Source organism: Triturus cristatus, chromosome 6 (assembly GCF_964204655.1).
Source record: "Triturus cristatus chromosome 6, aTriCri1.1, whole genome shotgun sequence".
Classification (NCBI taxonomy): Eukaryota; Metazoa; Chordata; class Amphibia; order Caudata; family Salamandridae; genus Triturus; species Triturus cristatus.
Window position 1 is genome coordinate 412471203 of NC_140589.1, and position 16636 is coordinate 412487838.

General features: G+C 41.2%; 1 protein-coding gene across 1 annotated transcript in view; it reads right to left on the bottom strand.

The window, feature by feature from the left end:
• CSMD1 (CUB and Sushi multiple domains 1) overlaps window positions 1-16636 on the bottom strand; it is a 2626220-nt gene that overhangs the window by 2565985 nt on the left and 43599 nt on the right. The gene's annotated exons all lie outside the window — the stretch shown is intronic.

Sequence of the window (16636 nt, forward strand, 5' to 3'; positions counted from 1 at the left end):
AACCAATTGTAATAACAATTTACACATGGAACACTTGTACTTTGGCACTGGTCAGCAGTGGCAAAGTGTCCAAAGTATCTAAGCCAGCAAAAATGAAATCCAGCACAGCATCAAAAAATACAGGAGGTAGAGGCAAAAAGACTGGGAAAGCTACACCAAAGATGCCAAAGATGCCAAGTCTAACATACATACTTCTGAATTCTGAAGAGTTTTTGAAACATGTGAAACCTTTTAGCTTAATTGTTCTAAATGTATTTGTAATATATTTAATCTTTCTCTTAAGCTTGTCATATATACACCGTACCCCAGATATTTTGGTGTATATCTTCCCTCTTGCTCTATGTGATTGTCAGGCTGGGTGCCCAATTGAATATATCCACCTTTTTTTGAGGAAACAGATACACTGTTAATTGATATGCAGCATACACTTAATTCAAGTTCACCAATTGTCAGTGCTATGCCAGACACTATGCATTAAGTTGACTAGTGTTAGCATTACATTTTTCATTAATGTTATGCTAGAGCAACTACATGAACCATTATTATATGTGTATGACTTGCATGGTCTTTATTATACCTCCCACCTATAGCTCACTAGCTTATATTCAAGTCCTTAACCCAGAAGCTTATTTTCTGTTATGTTTAGATTTAATTGATTCCTCTGAGTCTCTGTTCATGTATTATCAATAGTACAAGCCCATATCTACACCTCTTTCCCATGCTAATGCTTTTCTATCTATTATGTATCTCATCTCGAGAGTACTATCTATGATAGTTCTTATAAGTGTAACTGTCATGTAAAGTTTAACATTCCTAAACATTTCCTGTTCCTTACATAGCACAATGATTTACCTCTGCGATTTAGCAATACGCTGTTCATTGTGGTTTTGTAAAAAATAAAGTCTGTATTTCAAAATACATCCTCATTTAATAAGTACAAGTCATTGACAGTTTAACTCATCAATTGCCCATCAATGTGACTTACAACAGTGATTGATTCTTTATCCTTCCCAGTGGTTACATGGAAATGCGCTCTTTTTATATGAAGCATTGTTGCTTAAATTACACGAGAGAGGGCCTAATGTACATAAAGGTGGGCATGGCACATCACCCTGGATTCCATGTATAGCTAGGGTATATTACCATTGTTAAGATGCATGTGAAGTGAGTTGGTGCTCCTACAACCTTGTAGATTCTTATTGCTTTCATTTGACAATGCACATTTTCAACCCCTACACTACTGAGATATGTGTAAACCAGCATAAATCTGCTCTTGTAGCTCAGCACAATACCGAGTTCTTCAACAGAAGGTTATTCTGCTGGTGTTGTTTCCTTAATGTTCATGTCATTCACCCATTATTTTATTGATAGCCAACTTCAAATATCTCTGCTTGTGTTTTTCTTGTATAGGACTGCAGTGATTTCTTATAACTACTATGAGCACCGTCTTTGTTTATGTCTTGTATATGCTTGAAAAATATGACTACTGTATTTTCCACTAAATTATATTGAAGACCCCTAATGTAGTTTCCACTAAATTATAGTGAAAAACCTTGAGACATATCAGCTCTTCCTTTTACCTGTCTACACGAAACAAATTTGTGCTAAAGAGGAGGAGGAGGTACTATGTTGCACCAGAGGCACTCTTCTTCAAACACACATCAATTTTATCTTCACTTGGATTTGCAAAACCTAGCTTGACATCACAAAGGGTTCACCCTATAAAGGGATGCTTTACAAGGAAATATAGATTTTCCACAGCTTCGGTGGGCTGAAAATCTGGTGTTTATTAAAGACACAGAGGCTAATAATATGCAATAATCCTTTATCGACACCACTCTAACACATCTTAAAAGCTTCTATAAATTAGAATCATTATAACATTCCAACATAATAAAAAACCCCAGAACCACTCCTCTTCCTTCTTTTATGAACTGCGAACTTGCATTTATCAAAACAATCGTAAAAAGTTTCTTATGTTGAACATGAACAAACATCCTGGAAACAAACTCTTCTTCGTATAACAATATCCAAAAGTGTAAACTTACTTTAGAAATGCATTACAATCTCAAGTTTGACATGAAGTAAAGAGAACAAAATAACATCATAGGTGGGTGAAAAATCTGGGAGGGATAATATTAGCCTCCGTGTCTTTAATAAAATCCAGATTTTCAGCCCACCGACGCTGTGGAAAATCTACATTTTATGTCAAGACCTGAAGGCCAATATTATGCAAGTTTAAAGCTTATCGATTAAGCATTGAGCTGCATTCTCAATTGGTCTAAAATAAAAAAAGTCTGAAAATACAATCACACGACCAATCAGCGCAATGTAAAATGTCCTGTAGGCTTTCGCCCATCATACAAGCTTTGGATGCCACAGCACCCCTTACTGCGTGAGCTCCAAACAAGCTCACATCCACACCACATTTATTCTTCAACTCCTTCATCCATTTAGTCAGAGTGGGTGCAGAGACCACGTGGACGTGACGTGAACGTGGACTTCACAGTCTGTTTAAATATCTTACTGCAGAAACATTGTCCATTCTCAACACCACTGACCTAGAGATGGCGAAATTTACAGTAACTACAGTGGCAACTACCACAATTGTAGGAAGAGGAGGTATCCACCTGATGGAAATTTCTACGAACAAGAAACAGACGTATTTAAGACAGAACTTCAAAGATGACTACATGGAAGAAAAAACTACTACAAAGAAAAGAAAAGAAGACAACAAGAAACAAGTAAGCACAAAGCACTACGCTTTTAAGCCCCACCAGTTGCCTCACCATCGGCTAGCCCTAAGACAGGCATGTTGTGCTCATGTACTCTACCCATTTTGGACTCTGTCCTACATCTACAGTGTGTGCCTACACACACATCAACTCTACTGGTTGAAAATTCCACTCCATCACATTGGTTTACTCACTAGCTCACACTCTACGACCTTGTGGAAATCCATCTACAATGCGGCATTTATAGGTGTCATACAGCTGCTTATGTTGTGTGATCTGTGTGATCTTGTGCACCTGCCAACTACGATGTGTGACCCGGTGCACATCTACACTGCATGGTTTGGGTCGAAGGATTATGTCGATAGTGGTCTTCATCCTTTCTCATTGAGCATTATGGGAGTTTCGTACATCTCATTGGGAACTGTGTAACTGACGTTTATGGATTGCATTCCCTTCATCATGTGATCCTGTATAGATTCTCGTGAGGAGATGTACTGGTCTTGGCTACAATCTCTGTTCTCTTCGTTTCTCTAAGGGGAAATCACCTACAATGAATTTATTTCTACAATCAACACATTTGATGTGCTGGCTCCAATCTTTGCCTGTTTCTGTTACTTAATTAGGGTTCTAGGATGAGGTAAACCATTTCTGACTGTTTGACTGGCGCTTCAAGAAATTTGTGTGTGGCTTTCCCAATTATGCCACTTATCCTTTCACTGTTACTGTGGTGAGTTTTCCGTTAATTTTGTCTCCTCTCAGAATTCAACGCCCAGCCTTTCGCTTGGCAGTTGAATCCGTTTGTTTTTGCCGGTTGACTTTGCGCGCGCTGCTCACCTACCTCAATACAGCCGCGTGGATTCAGCTCACAGGAGCCCACTGTTACGTCACTCCTTCACTTATTGATGAAACTCTTTTTGGTGCCTTTGATTGCCATTAGCCATCCGGCATGGCGTCTCTTGTTGCACCACCATCGTGTTATTCAACTTCCTTAAGGCAACTTTGCTGTGGAGAGAATTGAAGGTGTGTCCATAGCTCACGCCTGCAGTGTCTTCTTTAGCCTGCCGGCTGAGTTTATTAGCAACTTTAAAGGTGCCTTTTGCAATGTGACTGTGTTCCGCTGTCATCATTATAGGACCCTGAGGTGAGCACTCATGCTTATCGGGATGCGGCTGTAACCTTGCGCTCTTCTGCGCTGATGGTCATTCTTCCACCATGCAAGCTTCTTACTTTGCATCGCTCTATGCACTCTATGGTACATTTTGTTGTACAAGACTTTGTTGGAAACATGCTTTATCAACCAATTTTCCCTGCTTGAGAATGTCAGTGTGTTAACCAGGAGCACGGTGACACACTCACCCTTTTACTTTAACATTCATCTATTGTAATTCAATACGTTTCAATGCCTGTTTCATTGCCACATGTATGCTATGCCATTATTACTTAGTTTACCTTCTCTATGGTGACATGTACTCCTTCATTCCTTTACATTCAGTATATGACCTGTTTCTGCAGCATGTAAGCCTTTTTGTACATTTGCTGTGATTTCACTTTATGCATTTTATGTCTGGCTGTTTAAACATTTAGGGCCTCATGTAGGTAGCCAAATACCGGTCGGTAACGGCCGATTTTCGGTAAATATGCCGTTACCGACCGGTATTCAGACAAGTGAGATGTAGGAGTCCAAAAACCACTTTTCGGTAAATATGAGGCGGTAAATACCGATTCATATCTACCGAATTCCAAAATACCGATTCAGATTTACCGAATACATAATTAACGAATCGGTAAATATGAAGTGGTAAATATGAAGTGGTAAAAATCAAAATGACATGCAGGAGCACTCGGAAATTAAGAAATCCAAGAAAATCGGTAAATTAGAGTCAGTAATTAACACGGATTGAAAGCAGGTGGTAACCATCAACAGTGCAGATAAGCAATCCCAAAATGCAACAGCGTGGACAACATGCTCGCTATGTACGTCATTGCAAGGCGCCTACATCTACAGGCAGCAGGACTGAGGGTTTGGCGACGGGAGGAACGCATCTACAGACAGCGCATCACACTATTCCAGCTGACTGATGCAGAGATACATGACAGGTACAGGCTACACCCCGAAACCATCATGGACTAAATCAGGGACCTGCACCCACTCCTGGACCAGCCAATAAGAAGGGCGCACGCCATACCCCCACATGTGCAGGTGCTCTGCAGCCCACTTCTGTTGGCATCCGGCAGTTATCAGGTGGTGACAGCTGCGGTGGGTGGTGTATCCCAGAGTTGCCCGTCCCGTTCCTTCAGGAATTTCCTGGATGCCATGATGCAGAGAATGCACCACTACATCAGCTTCCACAACACACAGGCTGCACTGCAGGAAACAAAAACAGACATTTCTCACATGGCACAGTTCCCCCATTTCATTGGCTGCATTGATGGTACACACATCCCAATCTGTCCACCAGCTGACACAGAGCACATCAACAGGATCAGGAAGTCCACCCACTCCATCAATGTGCATACCGAATTGAATGATTTTGGGAATGGTCCTGTGGGTGGCTGAACCAAAAGGTGGGCGTATGCTATTTACAACGAAGTCTGCAAGTTGTCGCACAGTGAGGCGGCTTCCAGATTGAGAGCTATTGACCAAGCAAACATGGAGAAGGCCTTAGCCGTTATAGATAATAGCTCTAGCACTCTCACTTCTAGGATTCATACATGAGACAATAGGCACATGCAAGTACACGGCGCATGCAATGTACAAGCCCCGATTTCGGCGTGCGTCCTACGAGGTATCCCAGTGCCTGTGATTACACCTTCTTTCACTCTGCTTGCAAACGGTATTCATTTAATTATGATTAATGAAGCTTGCTGCGGGATGTGAGTGGGAATCCCGTACATAACTGTCTCGCATAAAGTTGTCTGCTGCAATACTGTTCTTTTCCCACCCCCGCATGGGCGGCGGGATGTTTCCATCTGGCCTTCGATTCCAACCTTGAAAGCAGAGTTCAACAAGTTGAGCAGAATAGAGCGCCATTGTCCCACAAAGAGGTGCCTTTGACTTCCTCTCGTGAAATATTTGTCCTTCACGTTGCTACTACGCGCACTGAGGTACAGGCGCCTCTGAATACTGACCTCCCCCTGCATTTCGGCTCTTTGATCCAAAGTATTATCAATGCCTCGTCCACGACCGGCCTGGCTCAATTTTTTTAAACATGTGGGCTCGGGTCTCGTGACCTCTTTCCAAACTATTTTTGGTGTAATTCCGGCATTTGTTCATTCACTTTTCTCGAGCATCTTTGGAGGTGTTCCGCTGCTTCTGGCGCTAGTGGCAGGTGTGCTGCTTTTCCTTTTCATACTCCGGAATGGCTGCTCCTTCTGTGCCACACGAGCACCTGTCCCGTCTGCATCTTCTTCGTGATAGGATGCTTGACTTCTATGGGACTTTGCCATTGGCGACTTTGAGCCTGGCTTATGGATTATCCTTCAGGTATTCCTACTTCACCTGCGTACAACCTGTATTACACTGCCTGGATTGTCCCTTTGAATGGCCTCTGGATTTGTGCTTGACCAACATGGTGTCTCCGGTGCCGGATTTCGATCGACTGATGCGGCCCTTAGTGTCTCACGAGTTGGCTTGTTCTGGTGTCCGGATCATGGCGTGTGGTGCGGCGCATGGTATCCTGGGTAATTGGGACATCTCAGCGGCAGCCTACGACTTCTTGTCCATGAGCCATTTGGAGGAACATTCCGGGTGCCCTCTGATTGTGCTAGAGGCTCCGTTGGTTGGAGAACACGTATGTTCCTTTTCTTTACTCAATTGGATGGCTGAGACTTTTAGTGGCCCTGAAAATGATTTCTTGTTGGAAGCCGTGGCCACATATGCTGCCTATACATTCATGGATTAACTGGATTGTCGTCCATTGCGCCTGTGCTACTGGACAGCACCCTGGCGCAACATTTATTTCTTTTATTTCTCGTTTTTCTCTTCCTGATGGTCGGCTTGAGTTTTTCACTATACTTGCATTGTGTTTTTTGGAATTTTATGCTGCAATTAATTGGACTTTAGGACTTTGGCGCTGCATTGGTTACGCCTTGTTCTGCTCTGACGAAACTGAACTCTGCGTTCTCTCTTTTCATGCCTATTACATATTGCTTCGCTCAAGGGGGCGTGTAGTGAGTTCTCCCTGAATACGTACATACATTGTTCAGTTAGCATGACCACGTTGAATGTTATGTAGCCATATTTTTGTCTTTGCACACGACACTGCGTGTACATGTTCTTTCTTGATTAAACTGCTGTCTCGAGACTTCCTTCAGACGAGTGCATTCTGTTGTTCCCATCCCAAGCTCTGCGCAGCGACCTTGGTCTGTACATGCTGTGACACACAGTCTGGAATTTTACACAATGCATGTTTTCCACTCTAGGTTGTTCGACCCACGATTTAGCCATGGCACACGCGCAGCTGCACATACCTGACAGTTGGTGCTTTTCATATCACAGACATCATGTTTATTGTTCAGACCGAAGACGAGCCTTCCTGCGAGACGGCTCCTGATGCTCCTGTGATGTGATTTCACTGAGCTGATTTTTGAGGTATGGGGTCCCCTATTCAAGCCTGAGAGGCCTTCTATAATAACATGATTATGATATTGGCTACTTAGTTAAGGGAAGGTGGTAGTATCCTCGGTATTTTCCGAATCGCTAAATACCACCTCGGTATTTACCGATTCGGTGAATTCCGATTCGTATTTACCGAATGTTACCGAATCGGTAACTGTTACCGAATTTTTACCTACATATAACTTACCGATTCTAATTTACCGATTCGGTACGGCTCGGTATTTATGAACCGGTAAAATTTATTTACCTACATGAGGCCCTTAATGTGGGGATTGTCTCATTCATACTTACCCACCATTGGCACTGTGCTTTACGCTCTTTTACTCTGGGCACTCACAAACTTTACGTTACCCTTCAAGGGATGGCATAGTGCACTTCTCTTTTCTGCTTACATGGGCACTCACCTATAGGGGCTCTTTGTCCATTTTACTTTCATGCACTATTTTTTTTTTTACATTGTACATTTCCCTACACAGGGAGGGCAATAGGTTCTTGCCTTATTTGCTGTTCTCATGTTTCCATTTACATTTTCACATTATTTTTACCCTACATTGGGATGGGAATGGGTGCTAGCCCCATTTGGCCATATACTCTTTTCTGGGAATGGGTACAGGCCCCATTTGCCCACATACCTTTGCCTACATAGGTAACTTATGGTTTTTACCCTTACACAGGGCACCGTCTCATGGGTCACAGTCCCATTTTACACTTACATAGTAACCTTACACAGGGCATCGTAGCATGGGTTTCATTCCCATTTTACATTTATATAGTACACAGGGCACATTTTATTGGGTCTTATACCCACGTACATTTTTATATTCATCCTCCTAGGGTGACATATGGGTTACTGTCCCATTCACATTGCTCCTCACACTCTTCCATAGGTGTAGAGGACAGTCATGGGTCTTAGGCCCATTGGCTGTAATTGTCTTTCTACTTTTAGTTGTATTGCTGTTTTCACAACACAATGTTAATCTCTTTATATATTTAATTGTGTTTTGGAAATCGGGAGAGGATTAGTTTCTTTATTGTATTTCTTTTCCTCTTCTCTGTTTTCCTTTTTGTCCAGCTTTCCTCATGATGTCATTCTTATTTTCATCCTTGGTTTCTGGATGTACACTGCTTGTTGCTGTCTTTTGTCTCCAGCCTTCCCTCGTTCGCTTTTTCATTCTTTTCCTTCCCTGCTCAGGAGGAAATCCGTTACTCCATCTTCCTTGTGTCTGTGTGGAGGTTGGTGTCCGTTTTGCGTCGTGCCTTGCTCTTTCTTCCCTTCCTTCCTGCCTGCCTGGCCAGTGGGTGAGTTCGGGGGTTAGTCCTTGGTGCATCCATGTCTCTCTGTTCTCTGGTTGTTTACTTTTCTTTCTCCTTTGCTTCCTTCTCTTTCCTACCCTTTGTTGGTGAGTATGCGTCTTACCTTTTCATTCATATTCTCTCTGTGCTTCTTTCGCCTGTCTCTGCTCTCTCTCCTTTTCGGTACTCCTGTGTTTCTGTATTCGTTTCATTGTCGGAGTGTTTGGGTCTTTCCCACTTGCATATTCTTGCTCTTTGCTCCTTTTTCGTATTCTCCTTCCTGACTTTTCACTCTGCCTTTCTCACACTTTTCCTCGACGTTCTCTCTGTCACTCCGTTGTTTCTTTGTTGCCATCTGTTCTTTGTTCACTCTCTTTATCTCTTTATCGTATTTTAAATTGTTCTTCCGTTAGAAGGAAAGGGGATATATGTAGTATTCTGCATATTTATTGTAAGGTGTTTTACCTTCCTGCTTAGCCAGTGTCTGTGCTCTGACCCATTGGAATGTTGGAGTCTGATAATGCCTCGGAATGTTGGGACTGTAAGAGGCAGAGTGACAGTTGGTCATGGGCTGAGCAGCTGACTGGCAGCTCCTGGTGGGCCTCTGATCTGCTACATAACTACATGATTTCCTGAACCTTACTACTTGTTATCTACTTAAATAAAGCATCTTGAAATGCAACCTTCCTGAGTAGACCTTCATCACTACAGATTCCTTGGCCGCGGCAGGGGAACGAACTTTCTGGTCATCTGGCCCAACCAAAAACATGATCATGAAACACTTTCTTGATCTCTTTCTGGGATTTCTGAAGAGAGCTAAAGGCACCCACATACCTAGGCAGCTCTTTAATAAAGGCTTCCCTGAAATTGAGACAATTAGCCAAAAGGCCGTCTTGTTTGCCCGCCAACTTTGGGTCTATTGCCAAAAAAATATTCTTTCTTCTTTCGAAAGATAATGCCGTATTGGCACTACCCAAAAGGCATATAGCTCTTTGAACCCACTGACTAAGTTCATCCACGTCAATATCATTCTTAAATACATAAATTTCCTCTGCCATTTCAAATATTTTTGTCAAAGGGCCCATCACATCTAAGAGTCTATCCTGGCATTATCTTAAGCCTTTGTCAAGGCTCTTCCTAGGGTCATGACCCCTTTTCCTAATAAAAGCTATTAATTTTAGCATCCAGATCTGGAGTCGCAAGAACTTTTTTTATCTACGGATGGTCTTGGGGCTTCTGACTTCAATCTCACACTAATCCAGTGTTAAATATATTGGGCCACATGATCTGAGAGTGTCCACTCTGGGGAAAGTGAATGCTTGATTAAAAGTGGATCAAACATGATTTTGCCCAATGGATCCAACAGATTAGCATTATAGGGTTCCTCCTCAGAGTCAAAATCAGATGAACAACTAAGTTCAACCTCTGCACTACCGGAGAAATCATCACAGACTACCACTTTGCGGCCACGTCCTGTGGTCTTTTTACCACTCTCATTTCTCTGGCCTTTTTCATGCCCATCCTGGATGCCCTCACCATCATCCCCTTGCCTGTCTTCAGAGCAATGTGTTCTACCATGGTAGATTTTATGAGCTTGGCCAGTCCATCGCTGCCTGAAATGTGTTTCCACTTATGAGTGGCTTTCTTTGCTTATCTACTGGCCCCTTTGGCTTCGGTGGTTGAACAAAAGTGTTCCTCATCCACCTGGGATGATTTTACCACCAACATTTCTAAATTTTTTTCCGTTCTCAAGGAAACCTCAGTCGTTAAGTTTTCTAAAGCTTTATTTAGTCTTTCCTCCCGAGAGGCTTCCATAGAACTTTCACCCTTATCCATAGTGCTACAATCTATAAACCGATTACTAAACAAATGTTCACCATTCAATAACCAAATATCTAAATTAATAAGTATTTATCTTCTAATTCTTTGCCAAGTACCAAAATATCACACCTATTGTTGGACACAAATCTAAATATTGAAGTTCTTTTAGCCAAAGTGACGCTAACGAAAGGAAACTGAGGGGTTTCAAACCTGTTCTTCTCCTCGCAAAGGTGATCCTATCAGAACACTTGTTAACATTCCGACCCAATGAGCTATTATCGAGGCACCAATAAGACAAAAGAACTTCCTAACAAGTTAGCAGTCTAGCCCAGACTACCCTGTGACGTTCCTGAGAGCACGCAATTACCGTAACAGAGGGAGCGGCCATGATGTCGTGTCTTAGGCTCGCACGGAGCCCGCTACTGCTCCTTGTTGCCCAGAGACTGCCCCGCAGCTGCAAGACAATTTGCCTCAAGGCAAAGAGCTCAAAATTCACACAATCACAGAACAATAAACCCATTCATAAACTAACTTACGTGCATTTGTGTTCCCTAACCTAATATAAATGGTTAGGGAATGCAGACACAACCATTAAAAGACCAAATCGTAAAATTATTAACTGGCAATACCGAGCACCCCTCCACCCCTAGGCCTATGCTACGTCATATGCACAGAATAAAAATACGGGCTAGAAAACAAGCAACAAAACTAGATTCCTAAAAGCTCAAATAAGATAAGCTACTTTCTTAGATTATCACACACTAAAGGGGGCCATCGGTTTGTCAGTCAAGCATGCCATGCCCCAGACAGAAAACGCACAATTCGGAAAAATAAATATGATATCTGAACAGAGAGCATAAGATATACTTATCTCAGTGAGCAGCAGCAGCAATAAAAGAAGGAAGAGGATGAGTTGCTGGGGCTTTTTACTAGGCTCGAATATTATAAAGATTCTAAGTTCTAGAAGCATTTAGGATGCTGCTGAGTGGTGGCAATAAGGGAGTATTGCATACCATTGGCCTCCGGTTCTTGACATAAAATCAGTGAGCAGATCCTGTAAATATACTAGACGGTATTAGGTAATGTGTGTATTTGAGACATAACATATATGCAGAGCTAAATATAAATGTATATCCAGCAGCATTACTTAAGTTGTAATAGTTCACATCATTTATAAATGTGCTTGCTTTGAAGTGCCTTGCATTGATCAGAGTTAAATATGCATTATAGATGTATGCATTCAAAATGAAAACACACTGAGAATATCTTCTGACTACATGCCATACTACAAAGAACAGCAATGATGAACGAAAAAGAACTCAATTTGATAGGTTACCTGATGTGATTTGTTTTGAATTGTTGGAATTCACATGCATATTAACTTATTGAGTTTTTTTGTAAGGTGTATGTCAGGGAATATCCTGACAATCTCTCTTGTCTGCATAGCCTATTGTAATCTGTTAACAACAACCTGTGGCATTAAGGCAAAGCTGAATTTTACTGGCAACATATCACACTATGGAGACAAATTTGACTACAATACTTACCACATTCTTTCCATGCAAGGTGCTTGTAAAATCCCTCAAAAAGGCATCAAGAGGCAGGTATGAAGTTTGAAGTAGGTTTATTCCATAAAGAGATCCCATCCATCCAACTCTTGTCATCAGTCTCCCAGTTTCCTTCACCAATCCCCAATCTAGAATCTAGTGACATCGCAGATGACACTATTGACATTCTACAGCTTCCAACCAATCCCAGACAAGACATTATAAGTGTATGCCAAGCTTATGACATACTACACACCTCCCTTCGTCACACAAAATTCAGAACACACTCCCCAAAATAATACCATATAACATTAAGTACAAGATCCTTGAATATAGTCCAACAAAATTCGCTTTAAACATAGTTCAACAGATAATAAGGCTTCTTACAAATCCTATTAGAAACTCGAATCTTTCCCCCTTCAGATAAGCTCGGATTCGCCTCATCAGGATGATCACCATCTACTTTTTTTTTTAACACCGCAACCCTGTTTAGATTCCAAATCCTGTGATCTTGAGTCTTCACAGCATTCTTAAAAATCTTTAATAACCTTCATTGGTTTCATAAACTTGGAAACAGCTCCACCCACCAAACCTGGGCGTTTGATCATAACAAAATCGACAAGTCTGACTTTGGTTACCTTTACAGCATTTTTCTTGTCAAAGTAACACTTCCTCAATCTACTTTGTTCTTCCTCTCTCTTTTGAATCACTTCACCATCACACTTCTTTTCTTTTCCCTTTTCCACTTCATATCTATTAACCCATGCAGGTTCCACTTTAGTGTTTGGAACTCTCCCACGGAATAATAGAAAAGGTGTTTTCCCAGTAGTGGAGTGCGGAGATAACCTATACTCTTCAACTTTCCTCAACACTTCCTCTTTCCAATTTAAGGACATTGATTTAGATAGTGCAATCGTCTCTTTGATCACCCTATTAAATCTCTCCACCATCCCATTTGCCTCGGGATGGTAGAGGGAGCACATTTTATGCGAAATCCCCTTGGATGCTAGAAAATCCTTCATCTCATTGGATACTAACTGCACCCCATTGTCTGTTAATATAGAATCAGGGATTCCCTCTTCAGAGAAAATATTATTCAAACATTTAATAATGTGAGTTGAGCTAACGCTTGTCAAAAAGAAAACTATAGGCCAACGTGAAAACATGTCAATTATCACTAAAACAAATGTCTGAGAACCATTCAAGTGGATAGGACCAAGGATGTCTAAAGCAATGTCCTGCCAAGGATTCAAAGGACGCCTCCTTATTATCATAGGTTGGACACGCGTGTTTTTAGACTTATCACTCAAGGTGCATGGCACACAATCACGAATAACACGTTCCACCTCTATATCCATGCCCGGCCACCAATACGACATTCTCAAGCGTTCTTTAGACTTGGTAATGCCTGCAAGAGAGGAATGAACCAGATCTATCAGTTCTTTCCTAAGGGAACAGGGAGGAATCAGTCTCGTTCCCCGAAATAAAAGTTTATTCTCCACAGACAATTCGTTACGAACCGCCCAAAATTTCTTAGTCTCTAACGATCCTTGTTTGTTGCTGTTCCAACCTCTCCTGAGAAGATCCATAACTTCATTTAGAACAGCATCCATGACCATCTCATTGCCCCATCTCTCTTCACTAATCCTATTTTGATCAATGACACAAACTAATTCCTCTGAATCTTCCCAATCATCCCCCTCAGATGATTTCATAGGCGTGAGGCGTGACAGTACATCCGCCACATTATTTTCTACACCTGGTATGTACTTAATTTCAAAATTAAATTCTTGCAACCCTATTATCCACTTGGTAATTGTACTAGATATTGAATCCAAGCCCTTCTTGCTAAAACTTTCAACCAACGGTTTATGATCTGTCCTCACCTCGAAATCTATACCCCAAAGAAATTTCTTCAACTTCTTTATGGCCCAATACACTGCCAGAGATTCCTGTTCTACAACCGAATATCTGGTCTCTGGATCCTTAAGGCTACGTGACAAACACATAATGGTACGAATGCCATCTTTACCATGTTGTTGTAAGACAGCCCCCAACCCCTTTTCACTGGCATCAGTGATGAGAATAGGTTTGATCATCGGGTCAAAGCTAGTAGGGGAAGGAGCTGCTTTAAGTTTATTCATGATATCTCTAAATTCTTGCTCACAACTTTCTGTCCACTGAAAGTCCACTCCTTTCCTCAGTAAATGTCTCATGCTTGCCGCACAATCTGCAAAATTTCTTACAAATTTAGAGTAATATTCAACTACTCCTAAAAATTTCATGAGTTCGCTTTTGTTAGAAGGTGAGCTCATTTCTTGGATATTGTTGATTAAATCTTTCTTAGGCTTTACACCATCACTAGTTATATTATGCCCCAAATAGTCAATTTAGTTGGTGCCAAATCTACACTTTTCTGCCTTAATAGTTAAGTTATGTTCAGAAAGTCTTCCCAAGGCTGACCTCAAACGAATGTCATGCTGTTTAGCATTCTGCCCAAAAATTAAAATATCATCTTGGTAAACATAGGTCCCTGGTAAACCCTGAAGCATGTTCTCCATAACCCTTTGAAAGACTGAAGAGGCCGACACTAGCCCAAAAGGCATGCGTATAAACCTAAAAGTACCGAATGGTGTTATAAAAGAAGTGTAGTCTCTACACGACTCTTCTAACTCTATTTGGTGGTACGCTGAAGTTAAGTCAATCGTACTAAAGACTTTAGCTCCACCCAACAGAGATAGCAATTCGTTTATGTTAGGCAGGGGGTATTTGTCAATCACTACGCACTTGTTCAACTGTCTCAAGTCAATGCAGAGTCTCATGTCCCCATTAGGTTTGCGTGCAGCTACGACTGGTGCCAACCACTCAGTTTCTTCAACTTCTTCTATGATGCCCCCCTTTTTTAACTTTTCAATTTCTTTCTGCATGTCATCCCTCACAGAAATTGGAACATTTCTCACCTTGCAACATACTGGAGTAGAACCCTTCTTAAGTAATATTTGGTGCTTGTAACCTTTGAGACAACCTAGCTCCTTCCTTAAAACCTTTGGATAATCTCTTTTGAGGCCATCAATTAGATTCACATCCTCAGCCTTCTCAACGGAGTTTACCACGCTCCTCAATTGAATAGGGGGGTCAGCATTCGGATCAAGAAATACACCAAGTTCTCCTTGATGAATCCAACTGATGATGCTATCCCCCTTTCTTGAAACATAAATTTTCCCTGAGATTAATCTCCCTTTATACTCAATTATTCCAGTGAAGAACCCATGTAATTTGATTGGCTCTCCACCGTATGCCAATGGCTTTATGTCTGGTTTTAAAAGTTGAACTTTGCTTTTTAAATTAGTCATGTAGAATTCACTTGAGATAATTGTGATTTTAGCCCCAGAATCAAATAGAACTCTGGTTTTAGCTCCTTCAACTAAAATCTCATCTAACAGAGAATTTCTTTTTTTCTCCCCGGTCACAACCTGCACAACAATTTGACCACATTCATAATCATCCGAGTTTATCGCATCATCACTATCCTCACCAACTTGAACTTCTTTTACTTTAGCAACATTTTTACTATTACACATATGAGAAAAGTGACCTTTCTTTTTACACTTGGGACACAATGAACCAAGAGCTGGACACTTCGGATTATTAGCTAAATGTCCTACCTTACCACATCTGAAACATTTACAATTAAACGATTTCTCACTTAACTTTCCTTTTGTTGACATAGATTCTTTTTTAATCGTCTCCTTATACTTCAAGTCCCCTTTATTCTTACTCTTCACCTCTTGAACCTTGCATTCGTTCGAAGTATCTTTCTTCAAAACAGCCACACATTTTATAGAATGCTCTATCCTTTTCGCTACGACCAGAACCTCATCTAGAGTGGGTTCGTCGCGTGACCACAATTCCTCTCTAACTTTTTCTATATTACACCCAAACATGAACTGATCACGAATACGTTCATCAGTTTTTGCTTCAAATTTGCACGAAGATGCAAGCTTTCTCAAAACGGTTATGTACCCCTCCACTGTTTCTTCACTTGCTTGCATTCTCTTGGCAAAGGTGTACCTCTCTAGAATGGTACTCACTTTTGGTAAGTAATGCTTATCCAGTCTCTTGATGCATATTTCATAGTCATTGAGCCCATTTGCTTCTTCAAGGGATAAATCTGGCAAGTGGTCAAATACGTCTTGTCCTTCTGACCCCAAACAGTGTAATAACAAAGCAGTTCTCCTTTCTGCACTGAGTGAAGGGCCACATACTCTAGCATAACGCTCGAAAACGACTTTCCATTTTTTCACCTGGCTCAGATAAGAAAAACGGTGCTGCAGTGACATTTTGCATTTCCACAGAACCAGTACAGATTTTGAAATATATATATGAAATATATATACCTCAGTTGTATATATACCAATAAAAAAATGAAGCAAAATGTCAAACCCTTATGCCAATTAAATATACCCACATGAAAATAAGCACATCAGTAGGATAAATAATTGAAAACAATTACATATACTGTGGAAACGCTGTCCTTAAACAGTGATAAGATTGTTGCATCAACAAACAGACAAAGCGCGATGCAAACCGAAAGCCGTGTGCATCGGCGATAAATCTTACTG